Source organism: Scardinius erythrophthalmus, assembly GCF_964197995.2.
Source record: "Scardinius erythrophthalmus genome assembly, chromosome: 15".
Taxonomy (NCBI): domain Eukaryota; kingdom Metazoa; phylum Chordata; class Actinopteri; order Cypriniformes; family Leuciscidae; genus Scardinius; species Scardinius erythrophthalmus.
Genome location: NC_138235.1, coordinates 20980627 through 21000630, shown reverse-complemented (window position 1 = coordinate 21000630; position 20004 = coordinate 20980627).

Here is a 20004-nt window from a genome sequence, read left to right as displayed (position 1 = left end):
TTTGCATGTTTCGCGTCAATTGGCCAGCTGTCTCCAGCTGGCGTTAGCCTATAAGATTTCAGTGAAAATGAGGAGGAAGGGAGTTCCCATATACGTCAGTGACGTAATGTCTCGTTCCCGCCTCTCAGGGAACCGAGGTTACGATAGTAACCGGAGACGTTTTCCTTTGTTAAGTAGATTGAGTTTGTTTGCGAGTTGAGTTCCCTATCGTTCGGTCACTACGACGTACGTCGTGGTGAACGACGAATAGGAATCTCGCTAGAGAGGCCAATCTACTTCGAGTGAAACTAAACAAGCCAATACACATTGGCGTGCAATCATTTGCATCAGCTGTGCAGCCTCGCAGCGCGGGTATTTAACGAGCAGCTGGTGAGATTGCACTTCAGCTTTTTGCTTCGGAGCCAAGCACTTCGATGCGTTCTACAAACAGAGTGACTTTGACAAGCCTTATTTGGACCTCTCCTTCCGGTGCGGGCGTTACAACACGGCAGCGCGAGCAGTCTTCTTTTTCCTCTCTCTTCTTTTCTCTGTCTTTTTTGTTTTTGTTATAAACTGAACAAACAAAAAAGCTGTTATAACAGCTGGTAAGGTGCGCCAGCAGAGCGCTCAAAAGCTGTTTTTACAGCTGGTAAGACCTGCCAGCAAGAGAGAGAGAGAGACAGCGCACAGACAGGTGCACATTCCTGTCTGTGTTCGCAGTGACTGTTCCCCTGCGTGTTTCAGCACCAGTGAGAGCAGTCCCTAAAAGAGCTTACACAGATAGAGAGCGTCTTTTTCAAAAAGAGAAAAAAATGACTTTCTATCTGTGTGTTTCTGGATGCAGTCGTTACCTGGGCTCACAGGATGGTCACAAACGCTGCCTCGTGTGTCTGGGCATTGAACACGCTGAGGCAGCGCTTGTGGATGAGTCATGTACCCATTGTGGGAAGATGACCATCGCGGAGCTGCGGTCGAGACTCACGTTCCTGCAAAGGGGCGGAGTCCCCGTGCCGCTGCCTCAATCAAATCCTCCTCAGAGGGTGGCTTCGGGCAGTGACATGGGTGACCTGAGGATCACGGTGAGCGCGGCTTCTTCGGGGAACCAACCCCCTAGGAGCCCTCACTCCTCTCATGCTCCGCAGCCAGTTGAGCCCCCATTGGAGAGAGCTGGACCATCCTCGCGGTGTGTACCGGTTGTCTCCTTTGGGGCTCCCTGCGAAGACCAGATGTCGATCGCGGCATCGGAGGGTGGGTCAGACATCTCTGCGGATGACGACTCAGCGCCGTTACCTCCTTCGGGTGTGTCAACGGTGCCTGAGATGGACCCGGAGATGATGGCCATGCTTTCCTGGGCCGCCATCGGGGTCGGGCTCGTGTGGAACCCTCCACCGTGTCCCGAACCCTCGAGGTTGGATGATTGGTATCTCGGGGTGGCGCGCGCTGGTTCTCAGCAACCCACCCCAGTGCCTTTCTTCCCGGAAGTGCATGAGGAGCTTACGGGGACGTGGACGGCACCTTTCACTGCCAGAAACCGTTCCGGTGGCTCCTCCTCCCTCACCACCCTTGATGGCGGGGCAGCTAAGGGATACACGCGCATCCCGCCAGTGGAACGGGCCGTTGCTATGCAACTGTGCCCTAACTCCACTTGGCGCGGAGAACCGTGTCTCCCTTCACGGGCCTGTAAGTACTCGTCGGATCTAACCGGCAAGGCTTACAAGGCCTGTGGGGAAGCTGCCTCTGCCGTGCACGCCATGGCGTTGCTGCAGGTTCATCAGGCCAAGGCACTGAAGAACCTGCACGAGGGTGGTCATGATCCCCAAGTTCTTCAGGAACTTCGTATCGCGACGGACCTCGCGCTTCGTGCGACGAAGGTGACCGCGCGGTCGGTGGGTCGTGCGATGTCCACCATGGTGGTCCAGGAACGCCATCTCTGGCTGTGTCTGGCGGACATGCGGGAGACCGACAAGCTCCGGTTCCTTAACGCCCCCGTGTCCCAGACCGGCCTCTTCGGCGACGCGGTCGAGAACTTCGCCCAGCAGTTCTCGGCTGTACAAAAGCAGACTGAGGCCATCCGTCACATCCTGCCGCGGCGGCCAGCTGCTGCTTCCACCCCTCCGTCTGCGGCTCCTCAGTCTGCTCGTCGCCGAGGGCGGCCTCCTGCGTCTGCCCCTGCTCCCGCGCCGCAGCAGCAGCCTCCATCCAAACGGCGCCGTGGAGCCAGTCGCAGGCGGTCCGCCCCGCCCGTCCAGGACCCCACCAAGAAGGGCGGCAAGGCCAAGGGCAAGCGGCCCTAGGACGGGCGACCCAGAGATGGCAGGGACTGCTCTCCAGGAGACGATGACGGCATCGCTCCATCCCCCGGAAGAGGGCCGGGTGGAAAATCCTTGTTTTCCTTTTCTTTTTGTTCCGCCGCTGGCCTCAAAACCAGCGGTACCCAAATTTTCAATAAAAGAGCAGTTTCTTCCGTCTCTGGGTCCGAAGAGGGCCCGGAGAGCAGTGGGGGGAGAGAATCCTTACCACTCTCATCCACCTCTTCTATCGCCAGCAGGCAGCAGTGTGCAGTTCGAGAACGCAACCAAGCCGTCTCCTGCACCTCCCACCTCGTGGAACCAGGTAAGTGTTGTGCAGCACACTCTGACTCCGCTACGGGCCGCCTCCCAGAGAGAGCCTCCCGAGCCGAGCCCCTGTGTTCCACCTCGCTGCCCCACTCCGGGTACGCCTACGGTCCCTTTGGTCCCGCTTGTACGGTCTCTGCGAGCCTGGCTAGCGCTCCCCAGCCCGTCTCGCTGGCTCATTCGGACCATCGGGCTCGGCTATGCGATTCAGTTCGCCCGGCGTCCCCCCAAGTTTCGGGCCATCCACTCCACTACAGTGAGAGCAGCCGATGCCCATGTCTTGCGCGCGGAGATCGCAGTCCTACTGAGGGGGCCCTTGTTCCCGTGAGAGAACAGGGCGTTCGCATTCTCAACTATCTCGACGACTGGCTCATATTAGCACACTCTCGAGATCAGTTATGCGAACACAGGGACCTCGTGCTCAGGCACCTCAGCCAGCTGGGCCTTCAGGTCAACTGGGAGAAGAGCAAACTCGCCCCTGTGCAGAGGATCTCTTATCTCGGTATGGAGTTGGATTCGGTCGCACAGACAGCGCGCCTCACAGAGCAGCGCGCTCAGTCGGTGCTGAACTGCTTGAACACGTTCAAGGGCAGGACGGCGGTCCCACTGAAATTCTTTCAGAGGCTCCTGGGGCATATGGCAGCGGCAGCAGCGGTAACTCCGCTCGGCCTGCTCCATATGAGACCGCTTCAGCACTGGCTTCACGGCCGAGTCCCGAGATGGGCGTGGCATCACGGCACTCACCGGGTGGCAATCACACCGGAGTGCCGTCAAACCTTCAGTCCGTGGTCAGACCCCTCGTTCCTCCGGGCAGGAGTCCCTTTGGAACAGGTGTCCAGGCATGCTGTGGTTTTCACAGATGCCTCTGCCACCGGCTGGGGTGCCACGTACAACGGGCATGCAGTGTCAGGGGTGTGGACGGGCCCCCAACTGCACTGGCACATCAACTGCCTCGAGTTGCTAACAGTACATCTCGCTCTGAGCCGCCTGAAAAGGCCGCTACAGGGCAGAGACGTGCTGGTCCGTACGGACAACACTGCGACTGTTGCGTACATCAACCATCAGGGTGGTCTACGCTCCCGTCGCATGTCGCAACTCGCCCGCCATCTCCTCCTTTGGAGTCAGAAGCATCTGAGGTCGCTTCGAGCCATGTATGTCCCCGGTGTGCTCAACCGTGTGGCCGACGAGCTATCACGAGCTGTGCTTCCGGGAGAATGGCGACTCCACCCCCAGGTGGTTCAGCTGATCTGGAGAGAGTTCGGAGAGGCTCAGGTAGACCTGTTTGCCTCCTCAGAGACCTCCCACTGCCGGTTGTTTTACTCCCTGACCGAGGGAACACTCGGCACGGATGCACTGGCACACAGCTGGCCCCGGGGCCTCCGCAAATATGCTTTTCCCCCAGTGAGCCTACTTGCACAGACCCTGTGCAAAGTCAGGGAGGACGAGGAGCAGGTCCTTCTGGTGGCTCCCTATTGGCCCACCCGGACTTGGTTCCCAGAACTCATGCTCCTCGTGACAGTCCCTCCCTGGCCCATTCCTCTGAGGAAGGATCTTCTGACTCAGAGACGGGGCACCCTTTGGCACCCGCGTCCGGACCTCTGGAAACTCCATGTCTGGTCCCTGGACGGGACGCGGAGGTTCTAGGTGACTTACCCCCAGAGGTACTTAACACCATCACTTCTGCGCTAGCGCCGTCTACGAGACGTGCGTACGCCTTGAAGTGGAACCTGTTTGTCGAGTGGTGTTCCTCCCGCAGAGAGGACCCCCGAAGATGTTCGATAGGGTCAGTGCTTTCCTTCTTGCAGCAAGGGTTGGAGCGAAGGCTGTCTCCCTCCACCCTTAAAGTACATGCTGCTGCTATTTCAGCATATCATGACCACATAGATGGCAAAACAGTTGGGAAGCACGACCTGGTCGTCAGGTTCCTTAGGGGGGCGAGACGATTAAATCCTCCTCTTCACCCCTCCATACCCTCTTGGGACCTTTCCCTGGTGCTTCGAGCACTTCAGGATGCTCCCTTTGAGCCTTTGCAGTCAGCAGACTTAAAGCTTCTCTCCTTGAAGACTTTGCTGCTGGTTGCACTGGCCTCGATCAAGAGGGTAGGGGACCTGCAAGCATTTTCGGTCGACAAATCGTGCCTAGAGTTCGGGCCGGGTGACAACCATGTTGTACTGAGACCCCGGCCTGGCTATGTGCCCAAGGTTCCTACCACTCCCTTTAGAGATCAGGTAGTGAACCTGCAAGCGCTGCCCCTGGAGGAGGCAGACCCAGCCCTGGCTTTGCTCTGTCCCGTTCGCGCTCTGCGTATGAACGTGGACAGAACACAAAGCGTCAGGACCTCAGACCAGCTCTTTGTCTGTTACGGAGGCCAGCAGAAGGGAAAGGCTGTCTCCAAGCAGAGGATGGCCCACTGGATAGTGGATGCCATCGCCTTGGCTTACGAAGCTCAAGGCGTGCCCTGCCCGCTCAGGTTGCATGCACACTCCACGAGAGGCGTTGCATCCTCCTGGGCGCTGGCACGTGGCTCCTCGCTAACAGATATCTGTAGAGCTGCGGGCTGGGCGACACCTAACACGTTCGCTAGATACTATGGCCTACGTGTAGAGCCCGTGTCCTCCCGTGTTCTCACCCTAAACGGGTAGAAGCACTGAGAGTACCCTTGGGTTAGTCCATATGTGTATTCCCACATAACTCTTCTTAAGAATGTGGTTTCCGCAGCGTTCCCTTCCCTCAATTCGGGCACGCTTCCCAGTGTTATCCAATAATCTCACTGTATGGGTTATCACGGAACAACAGTGAAGGATACTCTCGGTGTAAGCCCCTTCCTATCGTCCTTCCAGGCAAGAAGGTGTAGAGGCTTACTCAGGGCGCTGGATGGGGTGCAGCAGCTGTGGCACTTTGGTAGGGATTCCTATTCGTTGTTCACCACGACGTACGTCGTAGTGACCGAACGATAGGGAACGTCTCGGTTACATATGGTAACCCTCGTTCCCTGAGGGAGGGAACGGAGACGTACGTCCCGCTGCCACATCTGCCGCTACCCGCCGGGGCGACCAGCTTTTTCAGGCTTGGCTCCTCAGCAAAAAACTGAAGTGCAATCTCACCAGCTGCTCGTTAAATACCCGCGCTGCGAGGCTGCACAGCTGATGCAAATGATTGCACGCCAATGTGTATTGGCTTGTTTAGTTTCACTCGAAGTAGATTGGCCTCTCTAGCGAGATTCCTATTCGTCGTTCACCACGACGTACGTCTCCGTTCCCTCCCTCAGGGAACGAGGGTTACCATATGTAACCGAGACGTTTTCCTTTGCGAAGTAGATTGAGTTTGTTTGCAAAATGCTGGATTTGTTTGTTAAATTATGGCACATAATTCGCTCCATACTAGCGATGTCAGGTTAATCTGAGATGTTGGGTAAAATGTAGTAGTATAAACAACTAGAAATGGTAGTAAAATGATGGTTCAAAACAAAGAAATATAAGGCTAAGACGGAGTTTACCCGCACCGAATCAAACAAACACACTCACAGCAGGCAGCGAGGCAGACAGGAGCAATCGATCAACAGCAATCGATCCCTGTACGTCACTGTAATGAGACGCATAATTGCAGAGAGAGCACGAGTTTCACAGATCGCGAGTGAATTCAAACTGGATCAAAAGGCAAATATAACAATCATCCTTGCTTAATATGCAAATAATAAGTTGTATGTTGTTGTAACCCTTATATTAATCTTATTTGGGCCATTTTAGTGTGATGATTGATTGATTTTGGAGTGGATGATAGCTGATTGCGAGCCCTGTAGAATCCGAGGTGACTGATTAATTGTGTATTGAAAATCCCCCGGATTTGGTGAGTTTCATGATAATATAATTTCAAATTATCACGTTCTGAAGTGTTTTATATGGTTTATATGCAGTTAGTGTTCAGATGGTATGTGTAATGTGATGTAACTGAATGTATTGTATTGCTGAAGACCTTACAAATGTTAAATAAGCAGAGTAATATCATTTATGAGAATGATTTGTTATGCTTTGACAAAAGTGCTCAAATAGTATTTTCCACTTAGTTTAGTTAATATATGAAATATAAATTGAGTTTAAAAGTCATACTAATTGTCTACGATGTTTATGGCGCTGTTTGTATAAACAGGTCAGGTTTTTTTTGAGATTCCGAGATAAGCTGTGATCCTGAGATGGCGAGCCACCCAGCTGAAGAGTCCTAAAAAGAGACAAGAAATCCTGTGATTCGTTGAGTGATCAGTGCCTTATCTGACGTCACAAGTGGAATTCATCCTAAGTGGTATTTCTCAGCAATTTCCTCAACACTGAGTATAGTAAAGAGACAATTGCTGCACAGTTTTGCACACAAACGCACGATTGCTCCATCGACTGACAACTGTTTTTCTACTGAATTACTGTCAAGTATTGTATTATTTTCAGTTAAGTTATTTTTTTTTTCTTGAAGTAATCTGTTGTTTGAATTGTATTTCCTTTGTTTTGGGTAAAGGTTATAATTCAACCCAACTAATAAGAAACAAAGCTCCAAAAACAAAAACGATAATAAATTAGAACACGAAAAATTACACAAACAGTAAAATTGAATCTAAGTCTATAACAAATTGAAAAAAAAAAACACGATTTAAATACCAAAGTAAATATATATATATATATATATATATATATATATATATATATATATATATATATATATATATATATATATAATAGGATCAAGTAACTACCAAGGAGCTCAAACAATACATTTCTTAAATGGAAAGAGAAAGACAATTTCATTGTTTATACAATTGCATTGGTGATTGTTATTTCATTTGATTCTACAATAATTTTCAATTTTGCTGCAAAGTAAAAGGAAACAATTTAGTACAAGTCATTTTCCTGGTCTGTCTGTTTTTTTTTTGTGTTAATGTGTTTTAACTCATTTTGCCCTCTGTAGCGAATCTAGAGTTCTGGTCCGTAGTGTGTATTCTGATATACAGATTATACACACAGAGAAGGAGTAGCTACGGTGCACTACATAGCACTACCTGTTACACTATTATAGGCTATTATAGTTTGGATTACTTTTTATAATATCCAATAATCATAATAAATTGCAATTTCAACTATTTCTGAAGTGCTTCATTTATAAAGATCACCGCTTTCTCACATAAACAGATAATACAGAGAACAACGACAAAAATCGGTGTTGCCAACACCGAGTTATTCTATTTTTAAAATTTGCACCCTGTTGACTTCAATGGGGCAAGTACTAAACCTGCTTTTAGCCTCTTAACATCCTTGATGTGTCATTACAAGTGCACAGAAAATGTGAGTGATTCCTTCAGAGTGAACACGAGTGAATCTGACTGCAGTAGATGTGAAAGAAATGTATAAAAATGATGTTTTTTAAGCCAGCGCAAATACCTGTGTTTACATCCTGTTTGAAGTCAACAGGGTGCAAATTTTAAAAATAGAATAACTCGGTATAGGCAACACCGATTTTTGTCGTTGTTCTCTGTATTGACAGCACTCCAAATGTACAAAAAAATGAGCTCAATGTTAAAATTGACCGGAGTTCTCCTTTAAGCAGCTTCCTAAGGTATGGTTCGGGGAACACACTAGGAACATAAACACCTTTGCTAAGATATATCTTTCGAGTTCTCTTAGCACGCTAAGAGTGAGCGTTATCGGGAAACCGGGCCCTGGTGTTTTCTGTGTCGCTGCAAAGATGAAGTTGACGATGCGGAGATTGCAGACTCGCCATGAACGCCAGAGAGAAATTACATAATCAGAGAGTAGCCCATTTATTTTGGTTTGAATATTTTCGTTTAAAAGTAGACATTTCAAGCTTTCTGTAATATATAGCCTATTTCTCAAATCTGTGAGGCACAAGCTGAGTTTCGGCGCCCTCCAGTTCACATGCAATGCAAGTGATCGTGCTGGCGCCTTATTACATTGTCTGATATTTGCTTCTTATTTATTAAATACGGGCAATTGATGGATAAAACATTGATCAAAATTAAGATACGATTTATACAAAACGAAAATCTTTTAAAAAGAGTTTTCTATAAAACAAAACTTAATGAAGTCGTCAAAATCATGTTTTACCAAAAACAGTGCCGTTGCTAGGAGGGCGCCAGCGCCTCTGTCTAGAGTGGATAATAGCCCTGAAGATACCTAGCAATGATACCTTTAGTGGTAGTATACCTTTAGTTAAGTTATACCTTAAAAGTCTTCGTAGTGCGCTAAGAGACAACGTTATCGGAAAATTCAGCCCAGGTATGATGCGTAATGGAGATTCCAAAGCGCTCTTCTTTGGTCAGAACCATGGAGAGCGATCGCGGATTTACTTTTAACAATGCAACAAAGTACTTAAAGAGCATCAAGCTATTAAAATCTATATTATGTATACGCACAGATAATATAACAGTAGGCTATATTAGTCAATATTTTTTTTATTAGGTTAAGCAGTGATTGGATAACGTTTTTTTTATTATTATTTAACGTTTTTAATTTAAGGCCCACCAACTGGCACATCCAAAACTGAAATCCTGGCGCCGTGCCTGGTTGGTCGTGCCAGTTTTATGGTTATCAAATGTGTAAATAGCATCGCAAGAAGTACACATGACAAAGCCAGCACTTTGGTCATCATCTTTCATTATTTCGGCAAATGTCTCCCACACTTTGCTCTTTCTATTTGTGTATTTGCGGAGCCACTCCCCAGTCTTCACCTTTTCTCTTGCCGCCTTCATCTCTACCTGCAGACTGAGCTCGTGCGTCATCTTCGCACCAATTATTTAGCCAATAAAGTGTAGGCCTATGTATTTCATAGAAAATTGTGTGTAGTACTCAGACATGGGCAGTATTTCAATTAAATGTATTTTAAATACGTATTTAATTACTTTAGTGTATTTTGTAATTTGTATTTTGCAGGGGTGGAAAAAATAAAATGTAGTTTGTAACAAAATATTTTGAGGGAGTGTATTTAGATTATTTCAAATACTTAAATACTTAAGAAAAATCACCATATGCTTATCACCATAGTAGATGATTTTGCCATATTTTCAGTCTGATGTTGCCAATGGCAATGTCCAGGTTAGATTCAGTCACATTGCCATTGGCAACATCAGACTGAAAATATGGCAAAATCACCATATGCTTATCACCATAGTAGATGATTTTGCCATATTTTCAGTCTGATGTTGCCAATGGCAATGTCCAGGTTAGATGCATGAAAATCACGTGACACCCTGTAGACCAGGCTCCCTCCAAGAAGTGAATGAGTTTTGAACACAGTAGAAGAAGTGGCGCTGCTCCTCTTAACGGGATTTTTTTGGAAATAGGTTCATTTTACAACTCCCCCAGAGTTAAACAGTTGAGTTTTACCCTTTTCGAATCCATTCAGCCGATCTCCGGGTCTGGCGGTCCCACTTTTAGCATAGCTTAGCATACATCATTGAATCGGACGAGACCATTAGCATCTCTCTCAAAAAAATGACCAAAGAGTTTAGATATTTTTCCTATTTAAAACTTGACCCTTCTGTAGTTACATCATGTACTAAGACCGACGGAAAATGAAAAGTTGAGATTTTCTAGGCTGATATGGCTAGGAACTATACTCTCATTCCTGTGTGATAATCAAGAAACTTTGCTGCCGTACCATGAGTCCAGCAGGCGTAATGATATGACGCAGCGCCTGAAAATAGGTCTAATAGAGCTGGTAAGTCCCGCCCCTTCCGCTAACCCCACTGGACCTCTAGGTTGAAAAATCGTCAATGCAAGTGAATGGGAGAAAATAATTATTTTCTGGTCCCGTTTGAATTGTGCCATGAATGTGAACATATGTTGTCTGTGAATTTTTTATATAATCTTTCATGTTACGAGTTTGACAGTATATGGTATGATTCTTCGGCTAGCAGTTGTGGAAAAGACATAACGAGAAAGACTACATGTCGCCTATGTGACGTCACCCCATAAAGTTGACTTACCCGTGGTTTTCGCCAACCTCAATGATTTTGTCCTCTCCCTGAAAGAAGGTGGTGAAGTGCACCAAAGACACAGCCATGTTTAGCGGGATCCGTGAGCTAGTGTCCGTGTGCTGGTGACTTTCAAACGCGTCGAAAGCACGAAGAGTTGTAGTCCACAAAGTGCTCTCACACAAAGTCTAACCGTATCAAACTTCTACCCGCTAAATTGTAGCATTCTTTTTAAATTCACAGACAACATATGTTCACATTCATGGCACAATTCAAACGGGACCAGAAAATAATTATTTTCTCCCATTCACTTGCATTGACGTTTTTTCAACCTAGAGGTCCAGTGGGGTTAGCGGAAGGGGCGGGACTTACCAGCTCTATTAGACCTATTTTCAGGCGCTGCGTCATATCATTACGCCTGCTGGACTCATGGTACGGCAGCAAAGTTTCTTGATTATTACGCAGGAATGAGAGTATAGTTCCTAGCCATATCAGCCTAGAAAATCTCAACTTTTCATTTTCCGTCGGTCTTAGTACACGATGTAACTACAGAACGGGTCAAGTTTTAAATAGGAAAAATATCAAAACTCTTTGCTCATTTTTTTGAGAGAGATGCTAATGGTCTCGTCCGATTCAATGATCTATGCTAAGCTATGCTAAAAGTGGGACCGCCAGACCCGGAGATCGGCTGAATGGATTCGAAAAGGGTAAAACTCAACTGTTTAACTCTGGGGGAGTTGTAAAATGAACCTATTTCCCAAAAAAGTGGAGTATCCCGTTAAGGCACGAGTAGAGTAACGGTGATAATATGGCTACGTAGCCTACATCAAACACGTTTTGCTATTAAGGGCAGCCTACCACACCATTGATGTGAACTTAGCTATACATGCCATTTACGTCAGAGGGAGCTATTTCAGGCCCTGTAGAGATTTAGTGAAATGCCCATGCTTTTTTATTTTGCTACTTCGCCATTTTGAATTTACACATTTCTCATATTTGTGTTATTGCTACTATTTGTGTTATTGACCTTTCAGTAATAAAAAAAGAAGGGAGTATTTTTTGTATTTTCAAAATACTAATTACTTGTATTTTATTTAAATACATTTTTCACATCAGTATTTTGTATTTTATTTTGTTACATTTCATGAGCCAGTATTTGTAGTTTGTAACAAAATAGTTTTTGATGTATTTGTGCCCACCTCTGGTAGTACTATATAAATTACAAAGGTTTAATTGGCATCTTTATTTCAAACAACCCGACCGACCGCGACCCGAATATCATTAAAAATATTTTTGGATGACTCGTAACCGCATTTTGGATCAACCCGCGCATCACTGGGGCACACACACACACACACACACACACACACACACACACACGTAGTGTTTTCATTTTTTATGGGGACTTTCCATAGACATAATGATTTTTATACTGTACAAACTGCATATTCTATTCCCTTACACTAAACCTACCCATCACAGAAAACTTTCTGCAATTTCACATTTTCGAAAAAACATAACTTTTTTGATTTATAAGCCGTTTTCCTCATGGGGACCAAAAAATGTCCCCACACGAACAAGGATTTCGGATATTGCCATCCTTGTGGGGACATTTTGTCCCCACAACGTGATGATTACCAACTCACACACACACACACACACACACACACAGTTGTTCTTAAAGGTGGTATCAGCGATTTCAGGCCAAAACATAAATGATCACATTCATCTAAAATTTCGCTAGCTGCCCACCCCATAAACATGCTGTCAAAAAAAACGCGTCTCTCTAGGTAGCCTAGGCTCTGAGATCTGCAAACAAAAACAGTTGTTTTCACCCGTTTTAGCCAAACACTCAAAACCCAAACAAATAGTGTTCCAACCAATCACCGACTGGGGCGGGTGTTGTGAGGTTTTCACGTGCAGCCGTCATAGGCAGCCGTGCACGAGCGCAAAACCTCACAACACCCGCCCCTGTTGGTGATTGGTTGGAACACTATTTATTTTGGTTTTGAGTGATGTTGATACCAACTGTTTTTGTGTGCAGATCTCAGAGCCTAGGCTACCTAGAGAGACGCGTTTTTTTGACAGCATGCTTATGGGGCGTGCAGCTAGCGAAATATTAGATGAATGTGATTATTTATGTTTGGGCCTGCCCTGAAATCGCTGATACCACCTTTAAAACATCTCCAGACATATTATTTTAATGAATATAGCCAGTGTTTTGTAGGTGTAATGGTATTCCTGAATGTCAAATATTTTTCCTCAAATATTTTGACTCAATTAACATATAGGCTACCGTATTATTGATCAACCAGCAAAGATTTTGACACTCAGGGTGACAACATTGCGTAATACTTGCTTGGGTGAATAGACTAGGTCGATTTTCAGATAATGTGACACCCTTGGGCATTTTTTAGTAAAAGTTGGCAAACAGACTTTTCTAAGGGTATTTTTTCTGCTGAATTCATTTTTGCTGTTTGCCAAGCTGTATCTCTTATGTGAAACTCAGTAGAGCGCAAACTTCAAGATGACCTCTAAAATGTCAGGAAATTCTATTTCTAAACTTTACATCATGCACGACATCAATTAACGAGAAAGTTTATTTAGGTGGGAATTAAGATACTTGTATGTGACAATGATAATTGCATTATTTCTCATTGTAGTCATGAAAATATCTTATTTCAAATGGACAAACAGAATATCTAAAATGCGATTTTAGTCATTTGTTTGGAGTCACATGCATACTATTGTCTTTGGATCAAAGTGTGTGAATTGAGTTCAGAGTTATCCAAGAGGTTTTTTATTCTACTTTCTACTTTCTATTAATTTCTGCAGTTATTTCCACACATCGTATTTTTCATCAGAATTAATTTTTATATCCAAAGAGCGACATGAACCAACACAAAATATTTCCAGTTGTGGAATTGTACCCATGAAGTTGGTCAGATTATAAAATCACCAATTATGGAAGCTGTGTGTAGTTTGAAGCCTGACCGGTCAATGTCATTGGATACTTGCATTTTATGCCAAGAATCCAAGATAGATAAGCTATACAATGTGACAGAACACGGCCTTTTGATACTAATAGCAGCTGCACAAAGTGGGGACAAGCTTCACGATCCTCAACACAGAGAAGCAATTGACAGAGTGCTTCTTGTCCAGAACACAGAACAGCACGTGGTCTGGCACCGCTTGTGCTAAGCGTCCAGAGCGCTGGTCTCTGCATGCGTGGATAATCAACGAATAACCGTTGCTTTGCCAGAAGGGGTCGTGAACACGATCACGCAGTCTAGAGCTCCTTCTACGTGAAGACTCTACGTGTCTAAATGGTCAGTGTTCTCCAAATGGTGCGCTACAAAGAGCCTGGACCCACGCACATGTGGGGTTTCGTGGGTGCTCTCTTTCCTTCTAGAGCTGTTGGACAAGGGCAGGTCCTCTTCCAAGCTCAAAGTTTGCGTTGTGGCTATTGCAGCGTTCGCAGAGTTGACGTACGGCCGCGCGATAGGAAGGAACGAGCTCATCATCCGCTTCCTTAGAGGAGCCAGGAGGATGAATCCCCCGCGACCCCCCTCGGTTCCTATTTGGGATCTTTCTCTGGTCCTAGAGGCCCTGAAAGCATTTCCCTTTGAACCGTTAGAATCCGTGGACCTAAAATACCTTTCGCTCAAGACCTTTTCTGATAGCTCTGTCATCAGTAAAACGCATGGGGGATCTACACACGCTATCCGTTAGCCCCACGTGTCTCGAGTTTGGACCAAATGACTCTAAATTCATCCTCAAACCGAGACATGGCTATGTCCCCAAAGCGATTGGCACTCCCTTCAGAGCGCAGATCATCTCCCTATCGGCTCTGCCAGCATCCGATAGCGAGGGCGGTGAAAACCTCCTATGCCCCGTCAGGGCGCTGAGAGTTTACATCACACGCTCCACCGCCTTCAGGCGTTCTGAGCAGCTCTTTGTTTCGTTTGGTGGGCGCACCAAGGGTCTCGCCACCTCGAAACAAAGCCTGTCCAGATGGATAGTGGACGCTATCGCAGCAGCTTATGCGTCCAAACACCTGCAGTGCCCTCTGGGCATTAGAGCCCACTCCACTAGAGGCATGGCCTCGTCATGGGCTTGGTCCAGCGGGATTTCTATTCATGACATTTGTATGGCTGGGCCTCCGCCTCTACATTTGTTAAGTTTTATAACCTGGAAGTTCCCGCCTTGCAGGCTAGACTTTTATCAGTCTAAGTGGTGTGTATGTTCTGCCCAGTTTGTTCGTGTGCAGGCTACTCTCACGTGACTATTAGCTCTTCTGGTTGAGCTGTACTAAGGGCGATATTCTCTATACATAGACCGGCGGAGCCACTCTGTATTTCCCTATGAAGTGCTTATGTACATGTGCTGGCCCGCGTTGCTGGCCGCCTGTTTCCCACATATTTTGTGTTCCCCGGGCTTCCCTGGGACTCATGCAGTGGATGCTCGGCGCGCACGGCGTTGACAAGTGGTTCCCATAGCGTAAGCAACTTACGCAATACGAGAGAACCTCTAGTAAGAGAACGTACTTGGTTACCTAACGTAACCTCGGTTAGTCAGACTACTGTTTGGAATTGATCAGCTGCAACTGCGCCTTAAGATGTATGAGTGCACGATGTAAATGTAAATGTAAAAAGTCTCGTCTGCGTTGCTGTGCTGCATGCAAGTACAAGACAAGTGATGCAGAATGTAGCAATTGCTGAACTGAATAAGAGCACTGCTCTGTGTTGGTGTGATCATATTGGAGAATCTTGTTGTACCATTGTTTAAATAACATTACATTTTATATGCCATGCAGTTCATGTTTTAGTTATTATTCAGCTAATGTTATGTCCAACTTTATAAGGTAATTTTAGGCCAAGTTTACTGTGTTTATTTCCTTTATCGGTTCAAAGCTAATGTTAGTGGTGTGACACATTACCGTGATATGTTTTGGTAATTTGTTAATTTGTCTCAATTCTTAATATTTACAACCAATCTTTCTGAGAATATCTTTTTCATAAATAAACCAAAAGAGAATTTAGTTTGGTTAAATTTAAGTCCTTAAACTTGTTTACATGGACATGTAAATGTTGAAAAGTAATAAACACACTTAACATAATGTAATAGGATGATGGTTTAAGATATAGGCCTTTTGCTGCCACCAGCATGATGTTGATGTTCTTACATGGACATACTCAAATACACAAAATTACAAGTCAGTGTTTACCAGAAATATTGTAAGACAGAATGACTAACTTGTTCTGACTATTCTGTTTGTTTCCTTTACTCAATAAATGCTATAGCACAATAAAAACAGTTTATCTTTGAGCCAGTGCTGAGAAATTTGCTCATTTTGGCGTATGAGGCGGTCATCTTGGATTTTGCACTCTACTGAGTTTCATGTAAGAGATACAGCTTGGCAAACAGCAAAAATGGATTCAGCATAAAAAATACCCCTAGAATAGTCTATTTGCCAACTTTTACTCAAAAATGCCTGAGGATTTTTATTTAGGCACATTTTTGTGATTTCAACCTGGTCTAGAATTTCACCCCCAACAATCAAAGGAAAATACAATCAGCAACAGTTTACCCCCAACAGACTGGAAGGAGCCAGTTACCCAGGATTCAACAAATGACCAGTCAGTTTGGCACTGTAAATCAGAGACACTGTTTTCTTGACACATGGATTACCTGTCAATCATGAGTGACAATGGGGTCATAAATCAATCAAAAGTGACACATCATGATATATGTTAACACTACTTACTTGTATCAACATTTTTGCTTAGAAATAGTAATGAGGATAGTGTAAAAGTGTATAAATAAACAGCCATGTGTAAATATGTCCAAGGTTATCTTTTTGTCATCTTGCATTGCAGAAAACGTACTCGGTTACTTTCGTAACCTCGGTTCTCTCTAGAAGAGGGAACGAGTACTGCGTTTTGTAAAAACGCTATGGGAAAAGTCTCTTTTCACGAAATACTGAAGCAAAAAATTATCCTTAATTTTCATATATGTAAAGCGCGTTGCAGCAGTACACAGCTATGGCGAGACGGCTTGCTCGCTCATTGGCTGCTCTGCGGCAACTGCATAAGCCTATCGAGCGAGGCCTAATGTGACGTCAGGCCAATGAGGGCGCTTTGCGCCCTCCTCGCCACTTCCCGCCGAGACGGGCATGGCTAACCTCTATAAAAGGAGCTCGAGAAGGCTGATTCACTTGATTTTGATCGCCGAAGCGAACCAGAGTGAACCGCGCGCACGGCAGAGAACGCAGTACTCGTTCCCTCTTCTAGAGAGAACTGAGGTTACGAAAGTAACCGAGTACGTTCTCTTACGAGAGTCCTCTCGTACTGCGTTTTGTAAAAACGCTACGGGAACCCCTTGTAAAACGCCGTGCGTGCTGCGATAAAACACCGATCACCGGAAGCCAATTCAGGCGTACAGTGCATAATCACCAGATAGTCTCACACAGAGTCAGGGAATAAGGGAGGGGAAACCTTAATTCCCTATACTGTAGCGTCCGCAGGCATAATATGACCTCACAGAGAGAGTCTAGAGACAAGAGGGGATTCCCTCCGCCCTTATATAGCCATGTCCGCAGACGCGAATATGACATCACATAGACAGGGTAGGGAGCCTGAACTAATGTGGGAAATGTGGGTCTTACACAGTTCTGCCCAAAAACAGTCGGTAGCGCGATGCGCCAGCGATTTCAGAGATCTAGTTAGACAGCTGAATCGACTACACCGACAAAAGCTTAGCCTGTAAGGCGGGAACCTCTAGGTTATAAAACCTGATAAATGTAGACGGTGAGGCCCAGCCTGCCGCCGTACATATATCCTGTAGGGAAATCCCGCTAGACCAAGCCCACGAGGAGGCAACGCCTCTCGTGGAGTGCGCTCTAACTCCCAACGGGCACTGTATGCCCTTGACAGTATAAGCCAGCGCTATGGCGTCAACTATCCATCTGGATAGACTCTGTTTCGAAACAGCCATTCCCTTGGAATGTCCACTGAACGAGACAAAGAGCTGCTCTGTCTGTCTGAAGTCAGCAGAGCGGGACATATAAGCTCTTAAAGCCCTAACAGGGCAAAGAAAACTCGAGTCCCCTTCCTCACTTGATCCTGGTAGGGCAGACAGGGAAATAACCTGAGCCCGAAACGGCGTGTTGAGGGATTTTGGCACATAGCCATGCTTAGGTTTGAGTATGACTTTAGAGTCATTAGGGCCAAACTCTAAGCACGCTGGGCTCACGGAGAGCGCGTGCAGATCGCCTATGCGCTTCACTGAAGCGAGAGCCATCAAAAACACTGTTTTGAAGACAAATTTTTGAGGCTAATAGACTGGATAGGCTCGAAAGGGGCACCTTTCATGGCCGCCAAAACCGTAGAAAGGTCCCACAAAGGGACTGAAGGAGGTCTGGGTGGATTCAGCCTCCTAGCTCCCCTAAGGAAGCGGATGACTAAATCGTTCCTTCCTAGTGACTGACCCAGCGTTGATCCAGAGAACGCTGAAATAGCCGCCACATACACTTAGAGAGTGGAAGGGGATCTGCCCTTATCCAACAGCTCCTGTAGGAAGGAGAGAACCTCCGTTACCTCACAATCGAGGGGTGATAGGCTCCGAGCTGTACACCAGCCGGGGAAAAACTGACCACTTTGAAGCGTAAAGCCGCCGAGTCGACGGTGCTCTAGCCTGAGTGATGGTATTCATCACTCCCTCTGCGAGACCAAAGGATATCCGTTGAGCGCCCACTCATGAAGGGACCACAGCTCCGGGTGTGGGTGCCAAATCGAGCCCCCGGCCTGCGAGAGGAGATCTCTCCTCAACGGCACTGGCCATGGAGCGATGTCTGCTAACTGCATCAGGACTGGGAACCATGCTTGGTTCTTCCAGAACGGTGCTACAAGCAGCACTGGGCATTTTGTTTCCCTGACCCGCTCTAACACCTGTGGCAGGAGGGAGACGGGGGGAAAAGCGTATAGCGGGCAGCGCGGCCACCTTTGAGACAGCGTGCTGTCGCTCTTGGAAAAGAACGCGGGGCAATGAGCGTTTTCGTGGGACGCGAATAGGTCCACTTCCGCTCTGCCGAATCTCTCCCACAACAGCCGGACTGTTTGTGGGTGTAGAGACCATTCGCCCGGGGGAATGTTGTTCCTGGACAGTCTGTCTGGGCCCACATTCTGAAGCCCAGGTACGTGCACTGCTCTCAGCGAGCGTAAGTTGTGCTGAGCCCATATTAGGAGGCGTTTCGCCAACCTATACAGGGATGTGGATTTCAGACCGCCCTGGCGATTATGTAGGACACCACTGCCATGTTGTCCGAACGGACTACGACGTGTTGGTCCTTGATATGGGGACAAAAACGCGTCAGCGCGTTGTGCACTGCCAGCATTTCTAGGCAGTTGATGTGTTGGAGCTTTCCTGGTTCCGACCACAGGCCGAAGAACGGTCTGCCCTCGAGCAGCGCTCCCCATCCCGAGGTGGATGCGTCTGTCGACACCATCCTCACTCCCGAGGAAGTCCCCAGGCTTACACCTGATCGGTACCAGTCGTCCGCCAGCCAAGGTATCAGGGCTGTCACACAGTTCTGATTGACCTTGAGGCGTAACCGACCGGACACCCACGCTCCGCGCGGTACACGCGCTTTCAACCAGAACTGCAGCGGGCGCATGCGGAGCAAGCCCTGCTGCAGAACTGGTGGTGCTGAGGCCATGAGACCTAGCATCCTTTGAAACTTCCTGAGCGGGGTGGACGCGCCGCAGCGGAAAGATCTCGTCGCGCGCTGAATGTGCAGCACGCGCTGTGGCGACAGCCGCGCTGTCATAGACTGTGAGTCCAGAACGGTACCCAGAAACTAAATCGTTTGACTGGGGTTCAGTGAACTCTTTGTCCAATTGACCGTGATACCAAGATTCTCGAGGTGATCGAGCAAAATGGTTCTGTGCTCCACGAGCTGTGATCGTGATTGAGCTAGGATCAGCCAGTCGTCCAAATAGTTCAGCACTCGCAAGCCTCTGAGTCTGAGAGGAGCGAGCGCTGCGTCCATGCATTTCGTAAATGTACGAGGTGCCAGGGACAAGCCGAAGGGCAGGACTGTATACTGGTATGTCTGACCCTCGAAGGCGAATCTCAAGTATCGCCTGTGATGTGACGCTATCTGTATTTGAAAATACGCGTCCTTCAGATCTATCGACATGAACCAGTCTTCTCGGCGAACATGCGCGAGGATTTTCCTGGTCGTGAGCATTTTGAAACTGCGTTTCACTAATACTCTGTTCAGCCGTCTTAGATCCAGTATGGGTCTGATACCGCCGTCCTTTTTGGGGACTAGAAAGTATCTGCTGTATAGCTCCCCTTCGCTTTGAGCTCGTGGTACACGCTCTATCGCCCCTTTGCTTATCAGTTTTGATATTTCGGCGCGAAGTAGGTGTGCTA